The 15115-nt window shown below is 37.3% G+C and overlaps 2 long non-coding RNA genes across 5 annotated transcripts; both read left to right on the plus strand.

Moving 5' to 3' along the window:
* The first annotated feature begins 979 nt into the window (after positions 1-979).
* Positions 980-8722, plus strand: LOC131227085 (uncharacterized). Of its 3 annotated transcripts, XR_009162059.1 has the most exons (4): positions 980-1901; positions 4642-5010; positions 5227-5933; positions 7647-8722. It is a non-coding gene; the product is annotated as an uncharacterized LOC131227085 (long non-coding RNA). The 3 variants fall into 3 exon arrangements; XR_009162061.1 differs by lacking the exon at positions 5227-5933; XR_009162060.1 differs by lacking the exons at positions 4642-5010; positions 5227-5933 and having other exon boundaries at positions 6864-8722.
* A 2-nt stretch (positions 8723-8724) lies between these two features.
* Positions 8725-10751, plus strand: LOC131227087 (uncharacterized). Of its 2 annotated transcripts, none has more exons than XR_009162063.1 (2): positions 8725-10335; positions 10471-10751. It is a non-coding gene; the product is annotated as an uncharacterized LOC131227087 (long non-coding RNA). The 2 variants fall into 2 exon arrangements; XR_009162062.1 differs by having other exon boundaries at positions 10475-10751.
* The last annotated feature ends 4364 nt before the right edge of the window (positions 10752-15115 follow it).

Consider the following 15115-nt stretch of genomic DNA (forward strand, 5'->3'; position numbering starts at 1 on the left):
CATAGCAAAGTAAGCTCGCCAGTTAATGTTTTTGTCAAGGTGAAGAAGATGGCGATCGGTTGAGCTAGGTTCTTAAAGCTTTTGCAAGTTGTGATAAAATTGCGATCCCTCAAGAAGGAGAAGAAGAAGGGGAAGGAGAAGAATGTCACTTGTATAATGGATGAGCCACACCATTTTGAAAATGGAGGCGAACTATCACCAGTCTTTGCCTTTTCAAAATATGTAGTGTATTTGAAAATGCTCTCTGCCTTTTGAAAATATCTAGTGTATGTTTGTGTTTCTGCTTTACAATGGAACCTACACACTACAATGGATCGCTATACCACACAAAATTGCATCAGTTTGACAATCCTGGTTGCCCACTTAAATGAACTTCTGTATGTGTGTTAAAAAAAAAAAAAAAAAGATGGAGTGAGACTTTCAAAAATAAACAAAAGAATTATATGGAGTCACCTGATCTTTGGCTGAGGCACGGGCAGTGGGACCTGCCAGTTGAAGGGTTGGATCTCAGATGCATTTTCCATGCTAGCACATGCAGCCCACTTGCAGCATGTGTATTTGAAGAACAACCATCGTCCTAGTTGTTTAGTTGTGGATGAGCCATACCTGCTTAGTATGACCCACATGAGCTTTGGATCCGTCTCATCTTGTGCCTGATGGCCCAATAGGCCTATTCAGGTTGAATTGGCGGAGTGGATTTCATTAAACATCACCCTAGGATCCTTTAGGATTGGGTTTGATTATATTTGATAGCGATCCAACTGTTAAATTGTCCAGAATGATCATTTGGACATACAAATTGATAGATGTGGTCCACGTAAGTTTTAGATCTGCCACACTTTCGATTCCCTCTCTTAATTTAACTTTATGAAATGAATGGATGAACTGGATTGGTCAAAAATATCATGGTGGACCCCAACACACTACACCAAAATCGCCGAACTAGTACGGTTGAAATTTTGGTTCAGAAACAGCTTAAAGCCGTTTCTGATTTGAAACGGTAGTAAACCGTACTAGAGTCATTGTGTTATACGTTGTTCTTTCCACGGTTTTGTTGGTGTGTCCCAATTGAGTGTTGGATCTTCGTATTTCTTCTTATTGTGTTTTATTGTTTTATTTTGAAACAGATGGACGGAATGGATTCGATTAAAAACCTCTGAGTGGACCCCACAAGCCCAAGATGCACATTGCTCTATATGCGCCGCAGACTACTGATGGGTTTTAACCCTTTTCTTGCTCCAGAAGCCCTAAAATCCCTCTATTCGTCTCCGTCTCCGTCTCCCTCTCTCAATCTCCCTCTCACTCTCCCTCTCTCAATCTCCCTCTCTTTCGATCTTCCGATCTCAACCCTCTCACTCTCCCTCCCTCTCTCTCGATCCCCCTCTCCCTCAAATCTCCCTCTCTTTCGATCTCCCTCTCCCAATCTCAACCCTCTCTCTTGATCTCCCTCTCCCGATCTCAACCTTTCAATCAGATTTAGTAGTCCGTTTTGCTAAACATATTTGCAATAAAATCTTAGGCTGTATTTGAAATTACTACATCAGCATTGAGTGGAATGGCCATTGGTCCATTGGCCATTGTCTTATTCTTCTATTTGAAGAAATGAGACCACTGTCAATCTAGACCTGGTTTGATCGGTGCTCTCTATCATACTCAATGCAGAATGGGGTTTCTAGACTTTCCAAACGAAGCACCATTTTCAATTGAAAGTGGCCGCAAATGCCTTTTGCACCCTCTAGCAAACTGTTTATTAATTATCATTGCATTTGTTTTCCCAAAACCATAAGTATGCCATGAGATCATTTTAGTTATTAAGCTATATTTGTGTGTTGGTTTTGTAGGCAGGGTTGGTACACCCTGATAAAAATCCTGGAGATCCCAAGGCTGCTCATAATTTTCAGGTATTATATTTACTTTAATTTACTTGAGCATCGCTAGCAAGAATCTTAGTGTATCCAAGGAATGCGAATTTTTATTCTGTGGGTTCTCAAATAGTCTTGTTGCAGGAAATGATCAGTGTTTGTAATACGCCATCAGTTAGATTAGATTCCAAGTCTCATGTAGATGATCAAGATGCCATTTAGGGGTGAAATTTGAAAGCGGGCCAGCTGACCCAGCATGGGCCCATGTCCAGTTCGCTGTGAGCTGCGCTGGGACTGGATGATGGCTGTTAGTTTGGATGCCTGATAACTATCAGGTGAGGCCTGCTTTTAGATATGTGTAAGGCCTGACATGACAACCTCGTCTGGTCCGACTCGTTTAACACCATTGGAATGGATACTTGGCAAGTGGGTTGGGTGGGGACCTAGATGCTTATCTGGTGGGCTGGCCAGGCCTGGACCCTTGTATTTTGCCCCAGGCCAAGTTTGCACAAGCCTTAGAAACTGCCTAGCCGAGCCCATTTACACTCCTAATGCTGCTCGGGACTATACAAAATCAACGAATTTACACAAAAATATCTTTTTTCACTCAATTCATGGCCCAATCACATCAGACAGAAATGTGACTGCAGCATATAACCTGCTACTGTTATGGCTTGGTGGCTCATATGTGGAATTGAATCGGTAACTGGATTGCTGCAATGGTTAAAGTGGGAAGACCGTAAGCTGATTTGAATTTTTAGTCATTTTTGTATCATGTGATTTGGATAGTTTCAAGAGTGGAATAGAGGAGAAGGTTAAGGACTTCATAAGCTTTGTGGTTACTGTAGCTCTGAGGTTCACTTTGGGTGGTGCTATGAAACTTTTGATTTGGTTGTTTTTGTTTTCTTTTTGAAAGATTAGGCGTCAGAGGGAAGGTCTTTCTTATCGATATCACTTTTAATTTATCTTCTATTGGTTTTTTTTTAACTATGTAGTTGCTGACGTTTTTTCTATATACCCTTTTATGTTTATATGGTTGGAGAAGCCACCACCTCTCATCATCTTCATGATAGGCTTGGGCCCAACTACTTGGGGTTGGTTTTATGATATTCCTGTTCTGCCAGTCATATCTGAAACAAGAAGTTTGGCACAGTGCTAGGACTGGCTGCCCCTCTGACATGAACCTACTCCTTGATCTGGGCTTAGGTACAGCTAGCACATCCCTTGCAGACAAGAATTTCTTCACCACTTGTTTCTTTTGTTTTTAATGGGTTTGAATAGGTGTTATGGAACAGTTTTGCTATAGCTCCAAACCTGTCCCTCCACACCTCCATGCACAGCCATATGCTGCAACTTGGGATGTGTATAAGGCATCTGATCCATGTATCAAGCGGTATCTGACCAAAAACTCAGGCTGTGTCTAACAATCAGGTAGGGCACACATGTAGAAGCATGATGGGTTGTCTAAACCTGTTTAACTATCAAATTTCCACAGCTTTTTTAGGGCCATCTGTTATTTTCATTCATGTGGCTACAATAATTGTCTGATCTATTGTTTTGGCCTCTAGTGTCTAGATCAGAATTCTAGCTTCTAGATTAAACATTCCATTTACTCTTGCTAGGAGAGGGTCCAATGATGTTGCTGTAGCTGTGGTGCTCAAAGGTTCTAGCCATTCAACCTTGGCATAATAGTTAAGTTCTTTAAAAAAAAAAATAAAAATTCTGCTCTGTATTTGATTTTCCAGATCTGCTATTACCATCTGCTTGTTTTGCTTCGATCCATCTCGTTTCATTTAGAAAAAATAGATTTTTTCCATTATTTTGATAGATTCATGTGAATTTCACTTCTGTTAATTTTCACCATACACCCTTTTTACTATTGATTCATTTTCTGATTTGGTGTTTTGTTTTGTTTTTTTGTTTTTTTTTTTTTAAATAGTTTTTAGCTCATTGTTTTGTTTTCAAAGCTAATATTCTTACTCACGGTTGTCTGTTGGACCGACTTAAATCCCTAATTATATGCATCTTGATGGTTTTTTCCTCTATTAATGCATTTTGTACTTGGTTTTTTAGCTCACAGTCTGTTCTCAATGGTAATTTCATGTTCTTAGTCATATTTTGGATTGCTATAAATCCCTAATTCTATGCAATTTGATGGTTTTTTTTTTTCTTTTTAATTATATTGATGTACTGTATGATTTGGGTTTTTCGTTTTATGTTCTTTACCTGACGAGTTTGTTTTGAAGTGAATTTCATGTTCATGGTTGTTCGTCAAATCACTGAAGTTCCCTAGTTTTATGCATCCTAATGATTTTTTTAAAATTATTTTATTTATTTATTTTTATTTTTATTTTTATAGAATCAATGCATTTGTGATGTTTTTTAGCTTGTCGATTGGTTTCTAGTGCTGACTTCATGTTCAAAGTTGTCATTTGAGCTACTAGACTCTCCTATTTCTTGCATTTAGATGATGTTTTCTTGATGCATTTTATGCTTATGTTTATTTATGTATTTCTTCTATTTTTATGTTCTTAGCTCATGGGTTTGTTTTCGAAGCTAATTTCATGTTCATCATGGTGTGTTGAATCGCTAAGAGCCCCAATTCTTTATGATGTTTTTGTCCTTCTCTTGTGTAATATATTTGTACTTTGGGTTTCTATTTTGATGTTTTTTAGCTCATGGGTTTCATTCTTTTTTGTTTTTTTTTTCTTATTCTTTTTTTATGTAGCCTTTTTTCCTGATGAATGGATTGGAAATGTATTTTAAATTGTACAAACAGAAACTTGCAGTTCCTCAGCCTCAATCTGAGTCACATACACAAATTCAGTCTGCCCAATAAATTGTAACCATCTTTTGAGATGGTTGGCTCAGTTGTTTTTTGTTGCATTGAATGGTTGGTGTAGACAACACATCGTGGTCCAAGATGAAGTCCTAGCCAATAGGTTGGGCCTTATTCCCATCAAGGCTGACCCAAGGTTGTTTGAATATGTTTCAGGTTGACAGTTCGTTGACTTTTTTTTTTTTTGCTTTCATTAATTTGAATTGGGCTTATTTGTACATTGATTTTTTTTGTACGTATGTATTCGGTACTTCTTCAAGGTCTTTCTTCAAGGGATTTGATATGTGGAAGGAAGAAACTGTATTGAAGGTAAAAAATCAAAGATAACATGGTTTGCTAAATCTGTTTCAGGCATATGAATTACTAAAGAATAAGCGGAGAAATGTGAAATCTGAGCATTTGAACTTTTTAACTGTCAAAATGCAAAAGGTTGTCCCTCCTGAAAGACTTTTCAATGATTTAGATTATAGTAAATGATTTCCTTAGTCAAGGAAGGTTTCTGGATTATCTTTTGTTGTTTGACAGGAGCACGAATGTTGACCATGAACAAAGCCTTTTAACTAAGCTGAAGCAACAATGGGGTGGCCAACTTATGTTGTAGATGGAAGGAATGGTCTGTCATATACTAACTACTTGCCTGAGCTAGTTGCATGCGTGCGTGTGTTTTCTTCTTCTTTCTCAAGGGATTTCTTGGTGTTGGTCTTTCATGTTTTTCTGGCAATGCAGGTTACTGATTTTCCATTAGCAAGGGAGAATCAGCAGAATGTTTTGAAGCTCCATGCCCATTTCCATCTTTATATTGCTAACAGAATTTGTCCTTTACCTTCACTGTGGTTTTATTCAGGGTGATGGTTTTCATATCTTTTCTTTTCTTTTTCAAACTATTCAATGTCTATGTTTGTAGCTTGCTCAGCTCCAAGATACATACATGTTGCATCGTATTTTAATTAGACCAAACTATTCAGGATGATGGTATTTTAATTAGACCAAGCTATTTATCTTGCATCGTATATCTTGGGTCATTATTTTGTTCACGATCATTTTAGTGAAAGCTTCATTTCGGTTAAAACACCTGATATGTTATTGGATCAACAATAATTCAATGCTTGGACTTGAATTGGTTATTTTTATTACTATTCAGGTTGTATTTTGAACTTATTATTTAATATGCACTCTGCTGCAAGGTAACAATTGGATCTCTAGCTATCAAGCCTCCTCTCACTGAAATATATGTAAGTATGATTTTGATTGAAAATTCATGGAATTAATTTCAAATCATGATGAGCCACATAGAATAGTGAGTTTTTTTTTTTTTTTTTTTTTTTACGGCCATGTGTATGAATGTATGCTTATGCAATTAACTATGTTTTTTTTTTTTTTTTTAACTCTCCGAACTAGCCAAGCAAATTCTACATTAGAAACCAATTTCTCATAATGCATAAAAGAATTTTTTGACCCAACATAAAAACCAGTGGACCACACTGCAAAAACCAGTGGGGGATTGAACGTCTACCATTGAATCCCTTTTTGAGGTCACAGAAGTTTTGGATGAATATGAAATTTGTTTTTCCTCTTCATTCAGGTATTTGTGACCTTATGAACAGATTGGATGCAAAATAAACGTTATGGTGAGCCCTACAAATTTTTTAACAGTGAGAATCATTATCTCCGCTGCTATTTATGGTGTGGTCCAGATGATCTTTGGATATGATTCATTTTTTGGATAATGCTCTAAAATGAACTCTAAAAATGGATGAACAGTGTAGATATAATAAATACATCACTGTGGGGCCCATGTAACTTTGATCTCCTTTGAACCGTTCATACAACTTGGAGCTCCAGGAGCGTCAGTGCTCGTCTTCGCACGACACGCACATACAGCAGCTATATAGCTGGTGTGAGGTACACCAGCCAATCCGCTTCCAGGCCCACCTACACTGGATAATACTGATTCTACGGACAAGATATGTTGTCGTGTGGTGTGCCACACACCACTGACCTCCTTGGTGTGTTGACGTCACCAAATTATGTGGGAGCCACCATAATGCATGTGTTATATCCACTGACCTCCTTGCTTCAATGTTTCTAGTACTTTTTATATTATTGCTCTTCAAAATTTTTAATATTATTATTATTTTTTATTTTTTTTGAAATACAACCAGGAGAAATTTCTGGCCCCTAAGCAGAATCCTCTCCCCAAAGTTAGAGCCAAACTTAATGGAAGAGGAAGAAGAGGATGAAGCGAGAGCCAAATGTTGAGGCCCTTGCTCTTTCTAATCCTGGGACTAAACAGGAAGATCAGTACACCACCATGTTCAGCGATGAGAACCCAAATGCTTGTTCTATCATGTAGATGGGTTTCTATATATGGAGGGAAAGAGTCATGGTTTTTTTTTTTTTTTTCACATCCTTTTAACTCATGTATGTATGTCAAGTTTCCATGCACACCAGTGTTTCTGGTTTATGTAATTTAAGTGTACTTCCCCAAGATGTTGATGAGAGACTTTGGTCCTTTTCTGTTTTTCTTGGTGGGGCTACACTACCTCACATTTTCTTAAATGGTGGTGAATCATGGAATGTACACATGGTATGGCTGCACATCAATCCAGGAATTCCCCACTTGTAACATATTCCAAACCATCCAATTCGTTTCCAGTTGAAATAAAATGACCAGCTGTCCATGACCAATGACAGAATTAGATGGTTAACGTAGTCTCCATTGTAGCCATATTCAATGGCGCCCATGAGAGTTGGGCAGCTTGGATGGACTAACACTAATGTCAGCTTTGGATTTTGTAACTGAATATGTTTACTTGTTTTTGAGTCTTTCTCACAGGAATATATCTGAATTTGTGGTTAATTCACTTGCACTGGAGCTATTTGTAATACATGGTAAATGGACGCAATCTGGACTTCTCACATCTTCTAAATATTCTCTTTTGTAGGAACTCAATGCTGATTGGCAAAGGGCAGCAGCAGGTCTTCTTGTTTCGATTGGTTCACATTTGCCTGATCTGGTAAGCTTTTCTAATGTCATGCATTGAATGATGGCCTTAGTTTCTTATTTGAGGGCCAATGACAAGTTGGTGGTTTTGTATTAGTAGGAAATGCTGCATACAGAAAAAGAGTGACAGGAAAGTATGAGTTTCATGAGAGAGATATATGTTTGCAATACCTCAAGTTTTCTAGAAATAAGTCAAATGAAATTAATTATAAGAAAAATGTCACCAGTAGATCGCTTCTATGATACCTTAGAAGGGCCTGAATTCGATACTCTCAGGGTACGTGAACTTTTTCTTTTTTCTTCTTCTTTTTTTTTTTTTTTTGCTGCTGCTGTTGTTGTGCATTCAGTCTCTTAAGACTTGACCAGGTTGTTGGTGGTCTTCAATGATTATACTTTTAATTCATGTATGCCTGGGTGTGTCAATGATGGGAAAGCCTTGACTATCAGATGCCGTACTCACACCTGTTCACACATTGGTAAAATTGTGAGATTTTTTAATTATTTTTTTGGTTCGAGCTGCACTACTGGTTTCCATTCTGCTATTTTTTCTGTTTCTTCCATTTCTTGATTTATTTTGTGGAAAGCAAGGTCTGAAGTTATATGAGAGTTTTTTGTTCTTTCTGAACTAGTTGCCTTACCGTCTGTCAGATGACTTAATTGGTTTACAGGTACCTCCTTATTTTGTTTCGTAATGCTCCAGTAGAAGTATGGGCTATGACAAAGAGTCCCGTGTTTAATTGATCACTTGTAATATTACCGCAAATCACAGGGAGTGTGCTTGGGGACATGATTTTCTCATGATGGGCTCCGGCTTATATATGAATTCCCTGAGTTTGGAACTTTGGCTTGATTCTTTGATTTGGCTTGAATTAGTTAGAGATTGCTTGGAGGCGAGATCTGCCTCCCTTTTTGCCTGTTTTTCATAGCTGCGGCTGCCTTGTATTCTTTTGTTGCATGCCTTGATCTCTTGGCAGTGGTTTAATAAAAATATTAATTCTTGTCATCTCTCTCTCAAAATGTTCAGTCACTTCATCCTTTCATTTTGTCCTTTATTTTTAATATTTTATGTATAGCAGTGCAGTCAAATTCTCGTGAATGAATGCAGGTTCAACGACAGGTTATAGAGATCATTACTCATATAGCTTCTACAGTCCAAAAGTTCCCAAAAAGATGTGTGGTGCTCTGCATTCTAGGTGGGTATTAGGTTATAGTTGTAAATGGTTTTTTTTTTTTTTTTCATTCTATAAAAGTTTTAAATGTGTTAGATATGTTTGATTTGACTGTTATTTTCTACAAGTTAACTAATGTTATCAGCTATGCCTTCTGGAAAAACTGAAAGAAGTTAAAATTTCAAGAGATGCCCGGTTTAGGTTCAGTTTTCTCAGAAAAGTCACCGCCAACCTGTTACTTATGAGTCAATACGAGTGATACTAGTTGTTGATGAGTTCTTTCAGAGTTTTCTTTTGGTCTCCTGATCCTAGTTGATTTGGTCAGTTGTGAGTGATGCCTACGAGTTTTGAGCTTTAATTTGGAGCAGTTGTTGACGTTGCATTTATAGGACTCACCATATAGGTTAATCTAGTGGCAATTTCTATTTTTAGGTAAAAGTGAATGGGTAGCAGATATTAGTATCTAACACTTTTTTTAAGTTCACCTTGTTGCTTGTGTTATACCATGTTGTTGCTCACTAGTAGTTTTGATGAAATAAACAAAACATTTGCGCGTAATTTCTTTACTTCAGAATTTGATTGTCTTAATTTTGATATTATGTATTCTTTATATATCTAACTTGTTGATTGTAATCAACCTACATCAATAGACTATTAGATAGTGCTTGATTGAGGAAGTAAGGCATAAGTCCCAGTTCAGTAACTCAGGAAAAAAAAGAGGAGGTCGGAGTCATGATTTTTTTAAACCTTGGCTATGAGTATAGGTGGGGATGCAACTGGATGGGTAGCCCAAATGGGTTTTTAAGGTCCATCCATGTGAGGCCCTGCCTTGGGTTTCAAAGGTGAGGCCAAATGAGTCTTTAGAACTTCGATTTGTTCGTTTGTGTCTGGCAAACAGTTGTCTTCATGTAGTCCCAGAAATACTTGTAATCTACAAATATTTATTATGAAACTCAAAATATTCAGTTTTTCTCTTTTTCCTCCCTACAATGATTGAGAGTGAACATACAAGTCAGGATATCATCTGGAGTAGTAGCTGCTACTGTAATTAAGATTGCAAAGAGGCCAGAAAAGGTTGGAAAGCTCATTGTTGTAAGTTCTATTCTCTTGTTTCTTCCATTATATATTATTTACTTCTATTGTGCTTTTCATGTCCTTGTCTCGTCCTTAAGAAATTTCACTTTAGAATTTCCAGGAAGACATTAATTCAAATAAGAATATTCTTCTTTCCCAATATTCTTCACTGGTAACTAATTCCCTTGCAAGCGGGAACTGAATTGTCCTCCCTGTTTTAGCTGTTAACTATTTCAAAACAGTTTCCTATTTCTAAATGGTTTGGATCACCAGAAGGTCTGCTGTTTATGTAACTCTGTGTGACTCATTTCTAAACATTGTAGCCCCACTTGGTCTAGAACGAGCTCCCCTCGGGTCATGAGTGCATCGAGCATATCCAAAAACCGGGTAAGTCAACTAGCAACAGTCCCCCATATGTATGTTCAATTGTCACAATTTTTTTCACTGTTTTGATAGTTGATTGTTGTTCCTTCAATCTATTCACATGTTTTTGTTCTTATTTTTTTACTTATTGCTTGTTAGTTAGGTATATAGAAGGCCATCACATTGTAGAGCTCTTCATCTGCTTGACGGGCTTTCATTGAATTGTCTTTTTATTCTGAAGTCTTCCATTGTAGATTTTAGTTTTTACTGTCAGGTTTGCAAGTCGGATAAATAATGTTTCAAATTACATCATGGTTGTTTTTACTGTCTTTTGATTCTTAAATGAATATGGCTTAAATATATTTTATTTTATTTTACACGGCAGGTTTTTTTGTTTAAAATCGTTTCAAAATAAGAAAAAATACTGTTCTCAAATATGACCGTTGGCACCAGAACGGTTTAAAACCGTTCCTAAAATTCCGTTTCTAAAAATTGAAACAGTACCCCAAACGGTTCTGAACCGTTCTTGATTTTCTGCGACGCCTCATTTAGGAACGGTATTAAACCGTTCCTGAAGCATTTAGGAACTGTTTAAAACAGTTCCTAAATGACGATTTTGGTGTAGTGACACCCACACACACCGTAGTGGGATTTCACCACCTATGGATACTCGAACCCTTGACTATGTGTTGAAACTCCTGAGAGTCCACCCGAGCACCGAGCAAGAGTAAGGATCCAACCTAAGTATTTAAATACTTGTATAAAACATTGCTTCGAAAATAAACACCTTAAAAAAATTACTTGTATTTTCACTACTCCTGTCAGCTACAACCAGCCCATATTTGTAAAATAAGAAAATCCCCTTTTAATTTAGAAACATTAACAAATATCACTAATGAAAAAATATTTTTTAACATCCACACTAGTGGTTGGGCCCAACAGATATGAACCCAAGTATTTCATATGCTGGAAAGCACGTGTGAGCGCACGACGTCAAACATCAGCACTACTTGCATGGACGGAGTTTAAAAAGACAGACTGTTCAATCATCAGATGGCCCACCATCTGTTATTGCATCAGATGATCCAAACTGTCCATCATGTGGGGCATGGAGGTCCGATCAAAATCATATCAGCTCCGCACGTTGGGATGCTCGTGTGCGCACGAACTCCAGTGCAATCAGGTGCCATGCACGAGGTTTTGCAAAAATGGAATGCTCGTTGCGTTGTCATCTTGGCAATCCGCATGAGGGGGGATTGTCTCATCCTAGCCGCTCATTTTGATGAATCTGAACTCTTAGGACTAGGGCCTTCAGCCATAAAGGAGGAGAATCTTTTCGGTTGAGAGAGAGAGAGAGAGAGAGAGAGAGAGAGAGAGAGAGAGAGAGTGTGTGTGTGTGTGTTGCCTTACAACGAATCAGGGCCGTTCATGACCGAATTTGACGTTTTTCGATCAAGATGGTCAAGTTTGAATAGAATAGCCAAATTTGATGCTTTTTGATCAAGATGGCTAAGTTCAACCAAAGTGGCTGAATTTGACATTTTCTGACCAAATGACCGATTTTGGTGTTTTTCAACGAAGATAGCCGAGTTCGACCAAAATGGTTGCTTTTGATATTTTTAGACCATGATGGCCAAGTTCGACCAAGATGACCGAATTTAATGTTCTTTGACCAAGACAGCCGAATTTGACATTTTTTTAAACCAAAATGGTCGAGTTCGACCAAAATGGCTAAATTTAATGTTTTTCAACCAAAACTGCCGAATTCAACCATGATGACCGAATTTATAATTTTTCTACCAAGATGGTTGAGTTCGACCAAGTCGGTTGACTATGATGTTTTCTGATCAAGATGGTCAAAATTGATGTTTTTACATGGCCAAGCAATCACATTTATTGTGCCAAACAATGAATCAACATCGCATTCACCTTTTACCAAAGGTCATCGATATAGGAGGCAATGTTGTACCCTATTTCTTACTGTTCTTTAGAAACCCAATTGAAAAGGACACGTGTTATAAAAAGGAGAAGATATACCATGTTAAAGATCTTTAAGGATACTTGGACTATTTTTTATTGAATCACAACTGGCAGGATTATAAGACAGGGAGTAGCTAAGAAGTATTCGAAATTAAATCAAATGGCCAAAAGGCATTCAAGAGGCAGTCGAGAGGTGTCTAAAAGCAGACTGAGTGGCCAAGAAACGTATGGAAGCGGAACACGATTGAGGCATGGTCGATCATCCATAAATAGATTGCGGCCGAGAGACCAGAGTGGTTGAGCATCCTGAAACAGAAGGTGACCGAGAGACACATAACCTAACCGATAGAAGAGGAACAATCACAAAAGGAAAACGTAACAAGAGAAGGAACTAGACAAGAAAAAGATCTAGAAAGACTTTTCAACTATTGTAGCCATTGTAGTAATAAAAGAAGAATCTGAAAGAACAAGCTGCAACAGAACTCTATAAATAGCAGAGGAATGCGACAAAGAGAAATATCAAAACACAATCCCAACAATAAAAAACAACTAATCAAGTTTGTTAATTTACATTATCTCAACTTATCTTAAGAGCACTAATAATCAAGTAGTGGTAATTTTAGCTAGTCTTTAGTTGTAATCCAAATTTATGCTCATATGCTAGATTTATTTATTTTTATCTAATATCACACAGTTCTTTCAAGAGACGTTCTTGCAGTCACTATTAGTGACCAATTGTGAGTTTTCCTTTTATTTGATTGCATCGGTATTCTGAAAGTTCTTTCTTGTGGAAAGCATAAAGCAATCCATCTTCAAAGGAAGAAGCCCACCCTCCAATTATAAAATTATTATTTGATTGTTATTAATTTTTACAAGTGATGAGTAAGTCACCGATCTTCTCCGAATATAGTCATATATGTTCATACATATCTTCTTACTTCGGCACTTGGGGTCGAAGTTGATCGGTTTGGATCGAGCCGCTTTATTGATTCTAGCATGCCCGCGCAAACTACACGTGATAGAAAACAAACCAAAGTGCCAACAGAAAAATTGAAAACTTGGGAGAAGAATGGGCAATGATGACTTTTTTTGGGCTTTAATGGCCATTTTACCAACATTTAGTTAGTAAAAGTCATATGTCAAAAACTAGTAATTTTCCTATTAAAAAAAAAAAGTGGGTTGTTTTCTGTCCATGGCTCAATAGACGGGTTGTCAAATGCTAAAATCCCTAAAAATCTAGGTCAAGGGTGACCAATCACATCTTTTGAGGAGTGTTTTTGAAACATGGAGGTCCAGTGCTTGCAAGGTCTTCAGTTGCACGGCGCATGAATAGACTTTGAGGTCTATCACTTGCATTTATCATAGAAATGTTACATGCATGTCATGATCTAGTCCGTCCATCTGGTGGACCGCACCGATCAGAATAAAATTGTGCAGGTGTCGTCACAATGTTGACGAAAATTAGGAGTCTTAAGGCGTGGGGCCATCCAGCTATAAATATATTTTCATCACCCAACTGTGGTGGGCCCCGTAGGGTTAATGGTTGATTGTATGACTTGTTGCAAGCTTATGCAGACCATTGTTTACATACTTGGTAAAATCAGAAAGTCCTAATCATCTGATCGCTTGTTGGCAGTTCTGCATTAGAAAGAGGAATATGATTACCGTTTATGTTAAAGAGAGGCTGTAGATCGGATCATTAGGATTGTTTGATCATTGAGGCTTTTGGGTTGTGGCCCATCCCTAGCAGAGCATGAGATGAAACATACATCTCATGGTGGTATCTTGAATTGTGTCCCATCAACAAACCCATCGCACAAAATCCTAACCAAGTGGCCCCATCAAGTGACCAGTTGCAATCACAATCAACATACATGTCTATCGTGGAGACTGGAATGAATACAACTTGAGGTGTCCTTGATGGAGAGCTTTTCCTATTGAAAAAAGAGCAGTTAAAAATTAAGTATCTTGCATTATAAGGGAAATCGGCCCACCACAGTGATGTTATAAAAGCACCGATATTAGCATATTGGTGTTTTCCATGTGCTTACATTATCTTTCTCTTTTGACTCATTTTTCTTCCACTTAATGGAAAGTAGCATATAGGCCACAATTTCATTATTTTTCACTCCACATTATCAACATTTTCAGTTATTTGGCACTTACACAGTACCAAGAAAAGATGGTAAAAGAATTTCTCTCCGCTCTTATTCAAACAATGTTGGGAACTTGAATTCAATACTTCTGCAAGAGTTCGTGATGTAGGACGTGACACCGATACATTCCTAGCATGGTTGGACTAAAAGAAAGTGAATCTTAAATTGACTATAACTTTTGATCCGGATATCGTTACAAGGCGACCAACCTATCAATGTTTTCTGCAATGGGCCATCCGGGGTGAACCGACCCATGACCCACAAAGTGGGTGGCATCTATCCATTTCCCCAGAAAACACGCGCTTTCAGCTCAAAAATGAAAATTTAAGAAAAAATTAATATTTTTAGTAATTCTGATTTTTGTAATATTTTCTTATTTTTAGAGTTTTAGATTTTCTTCTTTTTTAAAAGTAACTTTTAATCATGCTAGGACTCTTCTAGTAAAAGTTTATTTGGAATTTTTATTTTTAGAAATTAGGTTTTAGAAGAGTTTTACTAGAATTAGGATTTTTATTAGAGTTAGAATTTTGCCATTTTTGGTAATTACCATTTTTTAACTTTATTAATGGTGTAAGAAGGACATATACATCTTAGATAATTATCAATCAATTTACTTCAGATTTATTTCTACTTCATATCTCTCCTCGTGGATTCGAGGAACCTCTGTG

This window comes from Magnolia sinica, chromosome 15 (genome assembly GCF_029962835.1).
Source record: "Magnolia sinica isolate HGM2019 chromosome 15, MsV1, whole genome shotgun sequence".
Classification (NCBI taxonomy): Eukaryota; Viridiplantae; Streptophyta; class Magnoliopsida; order Magnoliales; family Magnoliaceae; genus Magnolia; species Magnolia sinica.